General features: G+C 39.7%; 1 protein-coding gene across 1 annotated transcript in view; it reads right to left on the reverse strand.

Moving 5' to 3' along the window:
- grik4 (glutamate receptor, ionotropic, kainate 4) overlaps nucleotides 1-15,581 on the reverse strand; it is a 311,608-nt gene that overhangs the window by 216,054 nt on the left and 79,973 nt on the right. Inside the window, 1 exon segment of the mRNA XM_020600102.1 lies at nucleotides 9,920-10,107. The gene's annotated coding sequence lies outside the window, so the exon portion shown is untranslated.

A 15,581-nucleotide genomic window follows, 5' to 3' on the forward strand; every position in this document is an offset into this window, starting at 1 on the left:
TCCCTGCCTCAGTTCACCTTGTTAAACCCTGATGAGCTCCTATTTCACTGAACCCACCTCTCTATTCCTTATCTCCTATTCTTTGCTGCTGCATACTGTCTTTAATTTTTCTCTCATTTGGTTCTTCCTGTCTTTTCTATCTCTTATGTTATGGCTCTTTGAAACTTCCCCATCCCTGTCCTTCATTGCTTTTCTGATCCTTGACAGAGTATCGGTATTTACTGCTGTTGTCCACATTAAAGCAAGGCTCAACATACAGAATGATGACAGAAATATGACAACAGATTTGTGTCACAGAGTATAACGGTGACTCTTTTATATGCATCCAAGTCTAGATAACAGAAAAATCAGTGCACAATCATAAATACCAGTGACAAGTGTGGAAAAAAAGACCTTATGGAGGTTATGTGTCATGAGTTTGTATTTTTCAATTATGCACTGCAGTGCCCCTATAAAACCCAACAGCAGTTAATAATGCTGACAAAAATCACAGTGAGCACGGCAGGATATGCAGGATAACAGCCAAAGGTGAAATCTTAAAAAAAAAAAGTGCTGCTTCGTCCTTTTTTATCAAAAAGTAATGTATGTGTGGATGAATGCCATGCAGAGCCTGCAGTTCCACTGGTAGAAATATCAGATCCCTTACTTAATTACAGGTAGCGATACCACAGTGTAAAAACACTCTGTTACAGGTAAGAGCCCTTCAAAATGATAGTTAAGTAAAAGTACAAAGGTATTAGCATCAAAACATACATAACATAAAGATATTTAAAAAATGTAGTGGAGTAAAAAGTACAATATTTGCATCTTTTTTAACAATATGGAATAAAGTATGTGGGACTAAGCGGTGGAAAATGAATGAATGAATGAATAAAGTATGTGGTTAATGCACACAGGGTGATGACAGTGTTTCCGTCCTTCAGGAGGAGTTAGGCTGTTGTTTCTTTTCAGGACAGCATGTTCTACAACTTTTAAATGCAAATATAAAAAGCTGTGCTACTATTTCACAAGCATTCTTGAATAAATCATTTGTCATTCTGCTAATTTGCCAGTGAGTGAGTCTCAATAGCTGTTACGCTGTCTAATTCAATCGGAGCGCTCTTCATAATGTGTACTTCACCTTGTAAAGGACTGCCTCAAAGTCCTTCTAAACCCTTCCCTCTATGTGCACCCCCTCACCCCCCCAGTAGTATATTCGACGTGCTACGTAGCAGCCAAGGCTTGCTACATGGAGATCATGTATTATCCCTCTTTCTGCTGCTCCTGCATCTCTCTTTTCTTCTAATTTCATTTTCTAGTAGAGCTGTCAGGCTTGTGGAAGGACCTGTCTACCACATGGTGTGGGAAGCAATGAACAATTTAGAGTCTGCCAGTTGGGCCACATCACACAGCATCGTCACAATTGGGCACATAAATATTGAGACAACTATTTAAACAGCTCTGATCAAACATGAGTCAATCAAACAGAAATAATAGACACAAAGAGGAAAAATGTGTCATCAGTGAGAGGCCAAAAGTAATAGGCAAGACAGCAGCGATCAGCCAACACTAAACAGAGAGCAGAAGCTGGATACTTGGTGATGTCAGCTCATAGTGTCTGATAAAAGGCGCTCTGCGTGTTAATAGCTTTGTCTCCAGTGATGCTTACGCAAAAAACACAAGTACTAAAAACCCAGTGACGTATTTATAATGCTGTTTTTACAGTCTGACTCCTTTCTATTTATTCTCACTTCACTGTAATTCACCTTCTGCACTGTCTTCTTCTTTGTCTTCTCCCTTTGTGACCCTATTGCTGCAGCACATGAACCTTTCTGCACTTTTTCTGAACTCTTTCAACCACTCTTTTCTGAATTGAACCTTGAAGCGGGAGTGTTCTGTGCTTTTCAGAGATTACACCTCTGTATTTTACACAGGCGCCAAGGTACGATGCAGATGATCCTTCTGATCCCTTCAGCGGCTGCACCCAACCTCCCCAAAACACCATTTTAGCACTTTTCTCTCTCTGCCCTGACCTCCGTGGATGAAGTAAGAAGTCAAGCAATTTTCTCTGTGAAGCCTGTGACGTGTTCTTCACAGAAGCATAAAAGGCCTAATTAGGCGGTTTCACACTGGCTGTGTGCTTTGTTCGTGACCTAAAACGTCCACTGGCCAAACATATTTTCTATAGGCCAAAATATTAAATTGCCTTTTTATGTCACATACACATTTGCTTCAGGATTTGTTTGAAATAATAAGGTATAATGTTGAATACAAATGTAGAGAGGCCAGAGCAACATCTGAAGCAAAATAATTTTAATAGCCTATATCAATCAGCAGTTAACAAATTCATTAAACTTTAAATTAAAAATTTAAAAGCTGCAAGTCTTGATTGCAAAACATGTGCTATTAGATGTACTTCATTGGCAATCAAAAGTAAATTTGAAGTTTTGTAAACCCACTGGATGCCCAATCATTCACACTTAAAGCTCCTCCTGAGACACCTCACCTACTCTGATCCTTCTGATCTCTTCAGCAGCTGCACCCGGTTGGATCCAGTTATGGTCAGATGATTGGTTAGGCAAACTCGGCCAATAAGTGTTGCACTGTGTCTACACTAAAAACATTTCAGCCTTGTTTTTGGCACACGTGTGTAACCAGCGGTCTCTTATTTTTCAGCTCACGTATCACTCACACATGTAAGTGTGACGTAAAGTGTATTTTTACGTTTGGCTCAGAAAGCCAATCAGAGGCAGAGCAGGGGCGGGTCTTCACAGAATACGGGTGTGTGCCTCAAACTCTGACACAGACAGAAGCAGGGCGCCCACAGCAGTGACTCTCAGGATGCTGTTTTACTACAAGACTGTTCTGCTGCAAATATTTAACTGCCAGTGTCGCAGGTAGCCTTCTGAGATGTACTCACCAAATGGGAAAACTATCCGCTTTTGGTGCCTGGTAGGTTTTAATTTTAGACCCTGCGTAAATATACTGAAGACACACTTTTAATTACTTGCCATGTACGCACACATCACAACATATATACATTTTTTCCTTAAGTCTTCACTTACAAAAGCTTTTGCTAATTAATCGTCCACCCACAAGTGAACAAAACTTTATTTTTTAAATGTCTACTCACACTAAGAAACCTCACTGCACATTCGGTGAGCAACTTTTCAGCAAATAAAAGCATCCAGTGTGGTTTTGGGCAACACAGTACTGATTTGACAGTTCAGTAAAGCACACCATTTTAGCCATGGTAACTACAAAAGACATCACATCTTAATATTGTAATTTTGTCACCCATTTACTCCTTTTGTTTATTCCTGATTCTTAAAAAATGTTCTTATTAAAAAAAAAAACAACTACCATATGTATTGATATGTACCGAAGAGGTAAAATATTTTATTCTAATTTCCAAAGACAATAAGATTTTACTGTAGATCTCATACAAAGGAACTTAGAAGACAAAATAACATGTTAAGAGGGACAGTTTTTTGGTTAAACTATTGTGATTTCAGTAAACGAACAGGCATGCTTTGCACATACTCTCGTGCACATGTAGACACAGACAAGTGACGCACACGCGTTCCTATTCATGCTTCAAATCGAGGGTCTGGCTTCTGTCCACATCCCCCGGCAGTTTCCAAGCTTTGCGGTACATGAGCAGTCAGTGCTTTTGCTGTTTGTCTGTGCAGACACAAACATCTGGCCTGCACCCAGATGTTCTCACAGAGTCAACATGGAGCCTTGCAGACCTGGTAAGATGACAAAAATTACATCAATTGACCTTAGCGGACACGGGGATGCACCAAGCATGAATAGCCTCTAAGACTTTCACATGCTGGTGACCTACTGACTTTAATTGCATTTGTGCAATTGTAGTTGATTAAGTGCATTTCACTTATTATTAATGAAAAGTGAATCACTGACATTATGTTTGATTCGTCATAATAATTTAAAGTTCCTAGTGCAAAAAACTAAACTTTCCACATATTTCCCACACTGACTCACACATGTTTGTGCTTGCACAGTAATTAGCTGAGCACATAAAGAAGCCAAGAGGGCGTTCGGGCTGCACTCGTCCTGTGGTCATCTTAGCTAACCCAAGCAAGTTCTCCTTTGACCTCCAGTATACTCTAGCTGTCTGCTGGAGTCCTTGTACCTTTCTGCCTCAGTAATCTACCAGGGAGCAGACAAACATCAGTGGGCCTTATCTCTACTTCCCAGGAGCAGCTGGGGAAGGAGGCAGTAAAAAGGCAGAGACACCACAGACAGGAGCACACTGAATTCAGCAAACACACAAATATAAACAGTCCACTGAACACACACACACAAAGCAAAGCATATAAAACCTCCACTGGAATAAAGGGACTGAAGTCATTAAACATGCCTTCTGCTAAGAAGGTAAAGGGGAAATTGCTATGACCAGTGGCGAGGGCATCAGCGATACGGTAAACAAAGTGCAGCAAAGATTAGTTTATTGAGCATGACATACCCAAACCAGTTCAATATTTCCAGTAAGGCTGAGCACAAGGATTTGCCCAGTTGCAATATTGAATGGTGTGGTTGCATATACGGGGCTATAAGGAGCTATAATACACCATCTACACCAAAGTGATATTCAATACTTGCATCTCATGCAAGATTGCACATGTGGACAATGAAATTGAAACCATCACCTCAAACCACTTTCTTTGAGCCAAAGTCAGTAAAAAGTGAAATTCTGTCAGTCTCAGATTTCACAGGGTACGGGTGGCTCAGAGAAATTCAGTCTTTACAGCATACCGTGAGTTCTGGCATTTGTATTCACAGCACACTGGCGCTGCCTGTGGGGGAATGTGGTGGCTTAAGAATACGAAAATCCTGTTATCCTGCATATGAATATGAATCGGGTGTTTCTGTCACCGGCACACTTAAGAGTTTGTAATATGACATAGGCTAAATAATTGGTTTTACTTTCTGAGGAGTGTGCATACATGTGTGTCTGCGTGCTAAGGATATACTTTGTCTCTATAATTGAGAAGCTTATGGTGGAGACTTGTCATCCATCATTCTTTGTACATGTTGGCCATGCGCATCTGGGAAAAGACCAGCACTGCAACCTGTACGCTTTCAAATCGATCTAACATTAATTCTACAGTGACATTTAAAAGACAAGAATTCACAGATTGCACTCTGAGAAACTAGGATATAGTATGTCTGCTACTTTGCAGAGGTGGGAGTAAGTCACAGGTCACAAGCAAGTCTCAAGTCACAAGTTACTGTGGTGAGAATCATACAGGTCAAATCGAGTTCCTACTATAAGTAAAATAAGTCACAAGACAAGTCATACAAAAGTCTGATGATCTACCCCAGTTTCCACATTGAAATCGGTGGTCACAAAAAGTTGTTTCATTTTAATCATCAACAATCAACAAAACGTGTTACAGCTTGCTTACACCTTATAAATCTTACTGACAGTTGACATTTTGTGGCAATTAATAACAAGCCTCCTATATGAATAACAATGATGAACTGGACTTTAAATTATAATATAGCCTTTTAGCTCTATAGCTGAAAACATAAGTACAACACAAAGCAATTGCAAAACAATTTTAGGACTCCTGCCAAATAAATACTGTTAACAAGATCTGTATTCTTCATTCCTTCTCTCTTCCTTTTATTTCAATCTGGAGGCTACTTTATGAGATTGTCAGGACTAATAAGAGCTAATGCTATGGGAATATTATGTATTTAAGTGAAACATTCACAAACCTTCTCTGATTATTGTGCATTCGTAGGCTATAAACTAACCCTTAGCTAATAAATAAAAAAGGCATGCCTTTCCTGGCTATCAGAAACTCTTTACATAAAAATGTGTAATCGATTGGAAGCCAAGTCTAACAGCTTAATGTTAGGTTTCTAGCTAATGTTTGACCAGCCAATAAGTTAGCTAACCTTAACTGAAAAAAAGACATTCACATAGCATTGCTTACCTTCCTTTATGCATTTTGTAGTGAAGGATGAAGTTGGATGTTGTGGTGGTCGAGTTGATGATTTTTGCACTACAGACTTTGCATAACGCTGTTCTTAGTACCGTCATTGACAACATAATCCTTGAATCCAAATTGTATTATTTTTGGACTAGTCCCCTCCATCACAGCTGAACCCTGCGACCTACATTCCCTTCTGCTGGTCTGCCATGTTCTCGTAGGTTGCCAGGTTTGTGCGCATTGCACCTGAAATCACCCAGTTGTGTTTCAAAAGCAAAACATAAATTCTCAATATCGAGAAAAATTCAAAATTCATTTAATAAAAATGTGAAGTAATTTAAAATAATTTGTCTCAAGTCTTAGTCTCAAGTCATGAACATCAGTTCTAAATTGTTGTCCTCAAATTCGTGACTTAAATCGTCACAAATCATGTGACTCGATTCTCCCACCTCTGCCACCTTGTGTCTCTAACATGCTGTTTGTCTCTATAAAACATGCCAAGTTGATCGTTAATGGTTTGGGCAAATCCAGGTCCTCCTGGTATTCACCTATAACTCTCCTGTGGCGATTTGTTTTTGTCTCAACACAGCACAGCAGGTAGCAGTTGGAGGGGCGCCTCCAGTATTTAGCACTAAAAACAACTCAGAAGCACCCATTTGTATACTATAGGGTCCATTCTGACACCTCTATCTAAAAAGTCACTATTTCTGCAGATTTTGTTAGAAACGAACAAATAATTGAAAGGGAAGTGTGTTCAAACTTTTGACTGGTAGTGTATGTAAGGACAAAAGTATAGAGGTGGCTCTTTGTGCTGTTAGACTGTAGGATACAAGGCTATATTCACGTCAGCAAAATACAGAACACTTTTTTACAAGGAGATTCTGACTTTCACTTTATGATTATGGAACTGTTGTTCTTGGTTGGTAGCGCCCTCCAATCTCTCTGAGTGTGGGTAATAAGGAGTTACAGTTTATCTTGAAAGAATCTCTTTTATTAAATACCAACATGGCAGGTACAGTACACATTCGACTTTCTCTGTCTGCAGTCACACACAAGCCTCTGTTATTCTCTTGCACATGGCATTCTCCTTCTGTTACACTCTAACCATCCCTCGTGCAACAATGGCAGATATATATGGAAGCCCCTTTCAGAGCCCTGAAATGTTTTACACAATCTATTATCTATACTGTCCCCAGCTCAGCGGGTCTGGGATGCTGAAACACACTGTTGAGCCTTCTCGGTGTCATGGGTCCAATTCAACGAAACACCAGTTCAGTTAATGAGAAGGTGCCCACCTGATGACCCTGTAGACTTGCCTTCACTCCTACACCCACACAGAACTTGTATTGGTGATAATACAGTTACAGACTCAGTGGAATTGTTAATAGTCTTCTTTTGTTAGACAGTCTTGGTAGAACAGTGTCAGTGGTTGGACCACTGAGCGGACCCCGCTCTCAGAGGTGACTGCTACTACAGGCCAGTTGGACCAGCCACTGCTTAATCTGAGCAAATACAATGCAGATGCTACATGTCAAGCAACATATCTGCTCCTTGCTTGGGTGAGTATAGGGTTCAGGGATGCTTTGTGTTAAGGGTAGGTTAGATCTGGAAAATGGTGTTGCTTATTGTGGGGCTCTGAAGATTTATGATGGCAGGCCTGAAGCCCCCCTCTGTGGGGCCAAATAATGGCCATTTAATTCATATACTAAGCTTCCATATGAATGCTCCCACTTTCTTTGCCACAGTTAATTGTGTATAACTGACTGATATAAAAGAATGTGAAATGTGCCATTCGGCAGCATGGTCTGCCTTTGGCAAGGAGGAGGAGGGCTCTGTGCAACAGTTGTGTGCTTGGCCAGCAAGTGGTATTTGAGACTAAACATAATCTGGTGGTATCAGTTCACAGCAACAGTAAATGCGAATTACTTTGGTCTTGTCGAGAGAACCATCTAGCAGGGCTTTGAAGCTGAATTTACCATTTAAAAGACCCTTTTGTTTATCCATTTCTGCTGCTGCATTGCTTCCTGATTTCCCAAACTACAGGGCAGACCAAGAGTTTTCTAGCTAATGTTGTGAGATAATTCCTGCTTACCACAATGTACTAGAAAGCTTAACAACATACATCAGTATTCTAACTTACAGAAAGTAATGTAAATAACTTAAGTACAGAAAATAAGGTTACAATTATGTTTATCTCTATACAGTTTAATGATAATGGCTTTTAGACAATGGGTATTAGTATTTGCTAAATGTGTTGCCAAAAAAGTTACAATATACCGACAAATGAGTCCCTATAGTTATGAAGAATCTTAAATTACTGTGCTAAAGAGGATAGTTTTGCACAGAAGATATGCAAATTACAGAATGACTGACACTGATAATGGTTGTCATGAAAAAAAAAAAACAATTCAGGGTACATTGCTAAGAAATGGAAGAAAGTAAGAGAAGGCAAAAAGGTTCATGGGCAGGCTTGTTGAGTCCATTCAGAGGGGAAAGTAGTAAAAAAAAAAAAATTGTGGTTCCATTTTACATGGATGGACAAAAAGCTTTCAGCTGAAGAGATCTAAAAAAATAATCATTTCAAACACTGATGAATTATAATCCACAAACTGGCATTTGTTGTCACAAGTAAGTGCTGCAAAAACATGTGATCATAAAAAAAGCTGATTCTTTCTTTTATGCACTGTAGTGTTCACAGAAAAGAATGGTGTGTGTGGCACTGATAAGCTGCAGTGAGCTGTTTGTTTTATTTATTTTTTCAGTCAAAAGACACCCACAGTCCAAAGACATGCAGCTCAGGTTGACTGGCGGCTCTAAATTGCCCCTAGGAGTGAGTGTGAGTGTGTGTGGTTGTTTGTCTCTTAGTGTCAGCCCTGTGATAGACTGGCGACCTGTCCAGGGTGCACCCTGCCTCTCACCCAATGTCAGCTGGGATTGGCTCCTGGCCCCCTGTGACCCTATTCAGGAATAAACGGTATAGATGATGGATGGATCAAAGGACATCGACCCAAGTTGGCCTTGTAGAAAAGATCTTTTTTAGCTCTTCCATTCCAGTGAAACTTGGACGAGGAAGCTCTTAAAATATTAGAGTATAGTAAATATAGGCCTTTCATCAGCCTGTGATCATCAACATGTTGTCAAAATCACACTTTTTTTTTTTTACATCCTTACATATCCTTAACCTGCCTCATCTGCTTCTAATCCAGTTAGCGTTTTCCTGCATTTTCCAGAATTACTTTTAACAACTCCCAGAGAACTTGCCTCGACATGTTATCCTCACCGTGGCTTTTATTTATAGATGGAGCAAGCAACGCAGAATGCTAATCACAACAGTAAGAGCAGGAGTGTGCTCCCTGGCTCGACTGTTTCTCCAACTCACTAGAGCAGCACGAGATGTTTTGGAATCACTGATGATGTGGGCGGCAATTCAGAGGTCTGTCCTGATGCTTACCAGTGATGTTTTAATTTGCTGATATTTTTCAACTCAAATTACCTCTTTACCTGTGATACTCTTTTTAAGTGGCACCGACATTATGAAACAATTTTTTCCACAAAATAGTGTCTCTCTGCTGGTACCACTGCTTTGGTTCAACAATGCTACTGCATTGTATTTGCTTCTGAATGCAATATTCAAACCTGAGATGTTTTTATGCATGCACACAAGGGCGCATCTTATAAACATATTTGTTTAAGGTGGACTGACTTTTAGGATCTCACAACTTTTTAATAGTATCTGTGGAGCCAAGAGTCAGATTTTTGTAGTGATAATTCACCTGCCTGAAAGTACTTTACATTGCTCAATAAACAGAGAGGTTTATGGATGTGACAGGCTTCAAGGCTACAACATGCAGACAACAGAAAGGCCATAAACTCATAGTCATTCATTATTTCCTCTCTCTCCTTTACTCTCTCCATGCCGTCACTGAACAGGGCGGGTGAGTGGCGCCTGATTACCAAACATCATCTCCTACCTTTGATCTCCTGAGGTGTGGGGCTCTAATCCATCTTGCAGCATAGGAGGCTGTCTGATCTGGATGGTTGCGGGAGTCACTTACTGTAGCTTCTCCTCATCTCACATACACATACAGGACTGTATGTGCCCTGGCTCTGACACAAGTGTGTGTATAGACACACAAATGCACAGTTTGGGCTCTGCACGCTGCATACAGACAGGGGGAAAAGAAATAAAAGGAACATACAGTAAGCAATCCAAGTCAGAAGACACAAAAGAGATTAAATATGAATTTATGAAGCACAGAGACAGGAGTGCAATTGATGTCGCACTGGGCAGGATTTGAGTAATCCTGAAATATAAAGAGTGTATGGAAAATCCAAAGATCCATAAATGCATGGTTTGCCCTGCTTCGTAGCCTGAGAGTCCACTGCACATTTTAAACAGCAACTTCACAACAATGGTACTGCATTATGAATCATATTTCTTGTCAGCTCCTTTAGTCCTATTACTAATGCTGAGGACAGCCGTTTATCCAACATTCAGGAAATTCAGAATCTGCACTGTAAACTGCATTTTCAAAGTTCATGGTCTCATTTTGCTGATGGTCTTGTTTTACTGTTTGTCCCTTACTCAGCTAGATACCCTTCCTCTTTCTACTGTTACATCCAACATTTCTCCTAGTGCCACTGCGCACACTTTGAACAGCCTCTGAAACTCATCAGCATTCACAACCAGGCTTAGCACACAATATTGCAAGACAATTTCCACAGTAAATGAGAAAGTAAATGTCACTTGCAAGATGAGCATTAATCTCATGTCATTGCATTTTAATGACACCCTTATTCAGAGGAGGATTACACTTCTCCTGAGATCAACCTAATCACTTAGCACCACGATGAAATCGCCCTCGTACGTCGCAGCAGATGTAGAACCTGCCATGTCACTAACTTTAGCAACATATGAACCGCTGTCTTTGTGTGATTACACAACACACATGCACAAACACACACACAACCTTGTTCTGTGCTAATTTCTTCAGTCAGTTTCCTGATTATCACACCAGCTAAAATTATCTACTTTCTACTTGCTGCTCAAAAATTAACAAAGGTCAGACTTCAAGGAATATTAAAGCCACAAAGGGGATGTTTACTAAACCGGTCACAAATTAGTCTGGGGTGGTTTGTTTATGTGTGAGACACCCAAGCAAACCAGCCACACCCATGTGGTAGTTGATCTGAACATGAATTCAAAAGCTAAAATACTGTTAAATCCATCAGTTGATCGTGAATATTAAGAAGGCGATCTCCTGTCAGTAAAACCTGTGTTTATGCAAGATCTTTTTGGAACCATGGAAATGCGCTGATGCATCAGAAGATGAAATGCAGTCAAACCAGAGTTTTGTTGAGCTTGTGTCCCTCTCTGTCTATTTTAGCAGTGAAATGTATCGATTGCTCACCACTGTACGTCGCACAATGTCCCCTTTTCACCTCAGTTTTATCTGTTTGTCACTGTTTGTGATATATGAACCTGGTTTCAGGCTTCTTGTCTATAGCTCTCATAGTCTGCTATTTCTGTGTGGGACAGAACGATTCACATCAGGTATTGTGAAGTGCAGTATCACCTACTGTCAGGTGATAGCTCCTGGTAGGTCGTGGGTCCATTGATGGTGGAACATGATCACCAAAGCTGCCCAGTCAGGGAGTTACGTCTCAGCTCATGAAACTCTTTTCACTTGCTGAAATTTGATGTAATTTGATGATGTAAATGAGCACAGTATTGATTTGAATGTATTTCAGTTGGTAAGGTCATGCTTGTACTGCACACGGGTGGACCAAGAGGGACAGTAAAAAAAGTGTTTACTGCTGAACTTTAAAGAAATCAACAAACACGTAGTCTCCTGTCAGTCAAATCATCTATTATTTCATTCAGTAACTGAAGCATGGTTTGACCTGAAAGCCTGTAAAAGTCCCTCAGATTTTCCTCTGGTAAGCAATGTGATTTACAAACACCCTGTCCCTCCTCAAACGTTCTTAACTCTGACCAGGTCTCAGATGACTAATATCTGCCACGCTGACAGCAGTGGCGCAAATTTTACACCTGCTTTCTCCTGACAATAAATTTCAGCCGCAGTTCCCTCTGTCGCAGCAGTGATTAATCAGGTGGTAAGGGTATTTGCGTGACTTTCTATTCTCTCCTCCCTGTTTGCATCCCTGAATGGGAACACCTTAAAATGTATATTGCACGAGACCAAACACACAAATTCCCGTGGTGCTGCCTTTCTTCTGTTCCTCCTCCTCCTTTTGTGTTTTACATAGTTATTTCTGACACTTTTTGTGGGAACAACAGAGATCAGAACTAAGAATGTCTCCCAGGAAGGACCAACAGAAAATTGCTCATCGTTATCCTTCTAATTAAAGAATAATTAAAGCCTGCGCCTGTGGTCTGAACAAGTTGGCACACTTTAGCGACTATCCTTTGTGGACAGAAAAAAACATTTGGTAGAAAGCAAGTGTATCGAGAGGTACTATAAAGAAGGATGAGAATGAAAGGCTAAAAGAACAACAAACTGACTGCACCACTTCTCACTGGGATTCATTTTCCACTGTTGTACAAACAAAAACTTGTGGTATCAGAATAATGTTATCCCATAAATCACATAGCGGCTTTAAGTCCTCCACGAAACTAAAAGCACATGCTTCGGTGAATGCTAAACAACTGATGAATAATTCTTGAGCAAAACATCACTGCAGCAGACAAAACATGGTTTCATCATTATTCAGATCTCACATTTGGACATTTATAAACCACATGCATGCATCATATTGTCATTAAACAATGGTTTAGTTCTGCTCGTTTGTCTTTTGCAGTTCTGATTTCATTATATTTCCCTGTTGACAGAACAGATTTAAACCCCTACTTTATAATGGCACCAGAAAAACACTTACTACCTTAGATTTGTCCTGAACATCCCCCAAAGGCTCAAATACCTTTAGAGATTTATCAATTCATGGCATTCATTTTATTCAATCAGGAAAATGTATGTATCCATCGTGAGACAATTTGCAGTAAGCACAGAAGAAAAGGTTAGATCAAATACATTTTTCCAGCTCTTGGAGGGGTTGTGGAATAAATAATACTGGGGAAACTTGTGAAGTGCTGACACGTGTAAAGTTTCAGCAGAAAGGATATTATTGCCCAGTGTTCCTTCACTTTCTCCTGACCTTCCTCTCTTTTCTCTGTCTTAAACCTTCAGGCTGCTGTGTACAAGCCAAAAGGTACAGATTCCATTTTCTGTCAAACACTGCCCATGGGCCGAAAATCCCCATTTCACTGCTTGCCCTTACTATTAACAAACCACTGGAAAGTTTATATCTTTTGAGCAGTGACACTAAACAGCAAACCTGAAGTACAGCTGCCACACACATCAAGAAAAATGTTTCAAATATTTGGCAAAATGTAAAATCTAATTGGAATCTTAAAGTTGCAGCAATGCTGAAAAGAGTTATAATAAAGGTGTGGGCATTTGAACAGGTCTGCGCAGCATTAAATGGGCATGAGAAGAAAATACTGGAAAAAAAACACTTGGGAAAAATGAAGAAAACCCACATTATGCTCATTTACACAAACAGTGGGAAAACTGGAAGCAAATTTGCAGACTTTGCTCTTTGGCTCTGTTTCTACCCTGTGTACGGAGTCCAGAAGGCAATGCTCGCTTTCTCACAAGAACCACACTCTGAATACTGTTTACATGAAAGAAGAAATGCCAGAAATCTGCTCGAGTTTCTTTGCAGTCATTTTGTTGCAAAACACACTTGGTTTGCAATTTCTCTTTGGCTATTAATCCACTGACTATCCTAGGTGTGGGACATACAGTATTTGTCAGTAGCTGCACCGCAACATGTGAACATAATTATGTGTGGTAAGAGAAAGACACAATTATGTTTGGGCTGAAAACATATCTGCTACTGGTATGCTTGTTATGTAGTAAAAAAAAAAAAAAAAGAGCCCTGTCTAGCTGCAAGGCACAATTTAAAATAAACACAATCACTGCACTGCAAAAGCTACATTAGCAAAAAAATCTTATGAAATTGTTCTGCTGTACTTTGGGCCATCTGTTAGGAGAAATCATTACCCCTAGGCTTCTGTTTATCTGCAAACTCCTTTGACAAAAACTTGCTTTGTAGTAATTTATAGCCTAGTAGTTTGTAATAGTACAAAACAATGTGCAGACAAAGCTTCATTTATGCTTTAGAACCACCTGTTAATTTTTTAGTAAGCAATGAAAACAGATTGTAGGACAAGGGCATACAGTACATAATGTTAGCACCCAACAGAAAAGTACACTTTTAGCACTGTGTAGTACATATTCGGTATTTTATAAGAAACAAAAGTAACACAAAGTCAGTATTTTGATATGTCGCTGTGGGACAAGCACAGCTGCCAATAAGAAATAAATGACGGCTGAGAATTCCATAGAGCTGCTGCATTGTCGGTGTCATTTGTAACATGTGCTTTTCATTCACTGGTGAATCAAAATTTCTGCTGTGAGCCTGTTGTTGTAAACCTAGCCTGGCATGGGAATAAAAACACAACTCATGCCACTTGTTGGTTTGTATTAGAGAGACTCCTTTCACTAATATTCAAGCATATTTATCCTATTGCCGCATATCTTTCTTGAAAAGAATCCCTTTTTTGTTTGAAAAATGATTCTGCAGAAAAAAAACATGTTTACTAAGGAGCCAAAAAAACAGGAATTTGATTTCTTGACAGTTGTAAAAGTAAACACAGTTTCTTATTTTTGTACCATTAATCTGAACAATTCATTGCTCATGAAAATAAACACAGCTTATAGTTGAGTATGAAAATATCTCTGGGCTACAAGTACATGTAAGGTCTGGGCAGCTATTGCAAAAATCAGGGCATGTCTTTAAAAGATGCAGTTAACTCGATGTCCTCTAGCTGATTCCAACAGACACTGCATGAAGTTATTTTCTCTGCTTCGGTTTTTTTCTCGTTTCTCAGATGCACAGCGGATTTTAATGTGATTTGGAAAGTTGGGCAATGATCCAGACAAAACTGATTAGCCTTTGGTACAGATCTGAATTCAAGCGTTGGTCTATATTTACATCTGACAGATAATCAGATCTGACAAACGTATCCTATAATAGTCAGTCGTCTGTTGTTTGATGCGGATCCAGATTCACATTAGTATGTCATGACCTTTTTTTGCGTGATAAACATGATAGTCAGATCACAAATGTGACCAGCTGCACTGTTGGTGTGTGAAGGCTGATCTGACATGATACCCTCCAGGATGCTGACGCCAGGTTGCCTGCCATCTCTCACGGAAAACATGCACACTCACTGTCAATGTGGTAAACTATTTGTATGGTCCAACTGATTTACAAACATTAAAAACATCGTCCAATTCCCAATTAAAACCTGAAGTGAGACCTGATTCTCACATGCAGTTTTTTTTCATAGTGACAGCTAACTTAATGAGCATGCATGCTACACTGTATGTTTTTATACTTGTATACATGTGTGTTTATGTATGTGCATGCAAATTAAAGTGTATTCATAAATTTTGCTTTAACTTCATGAATAAAATCCACCAGTGCTTGGATTTGGATGGAATTTTTCATTTGACTTTCCTTCTTAATTGCCTCTGCAAAAAA

Source organism: Monopterus albus, unplaced genomic scaffold, assembly GCF_001952655.1.
Source record: "Monopterus albus unplaced genomic scaffold, M_albus_1.0 scaffold45.1, whole genome shotgun sequence".
Classification (NCBI taxonomy): Eukaryota; Metazoa; Chordata; class Actinopteri; order Synbranchiformes; family Synbranchidae; genus Monopterus; species Monopterus albus.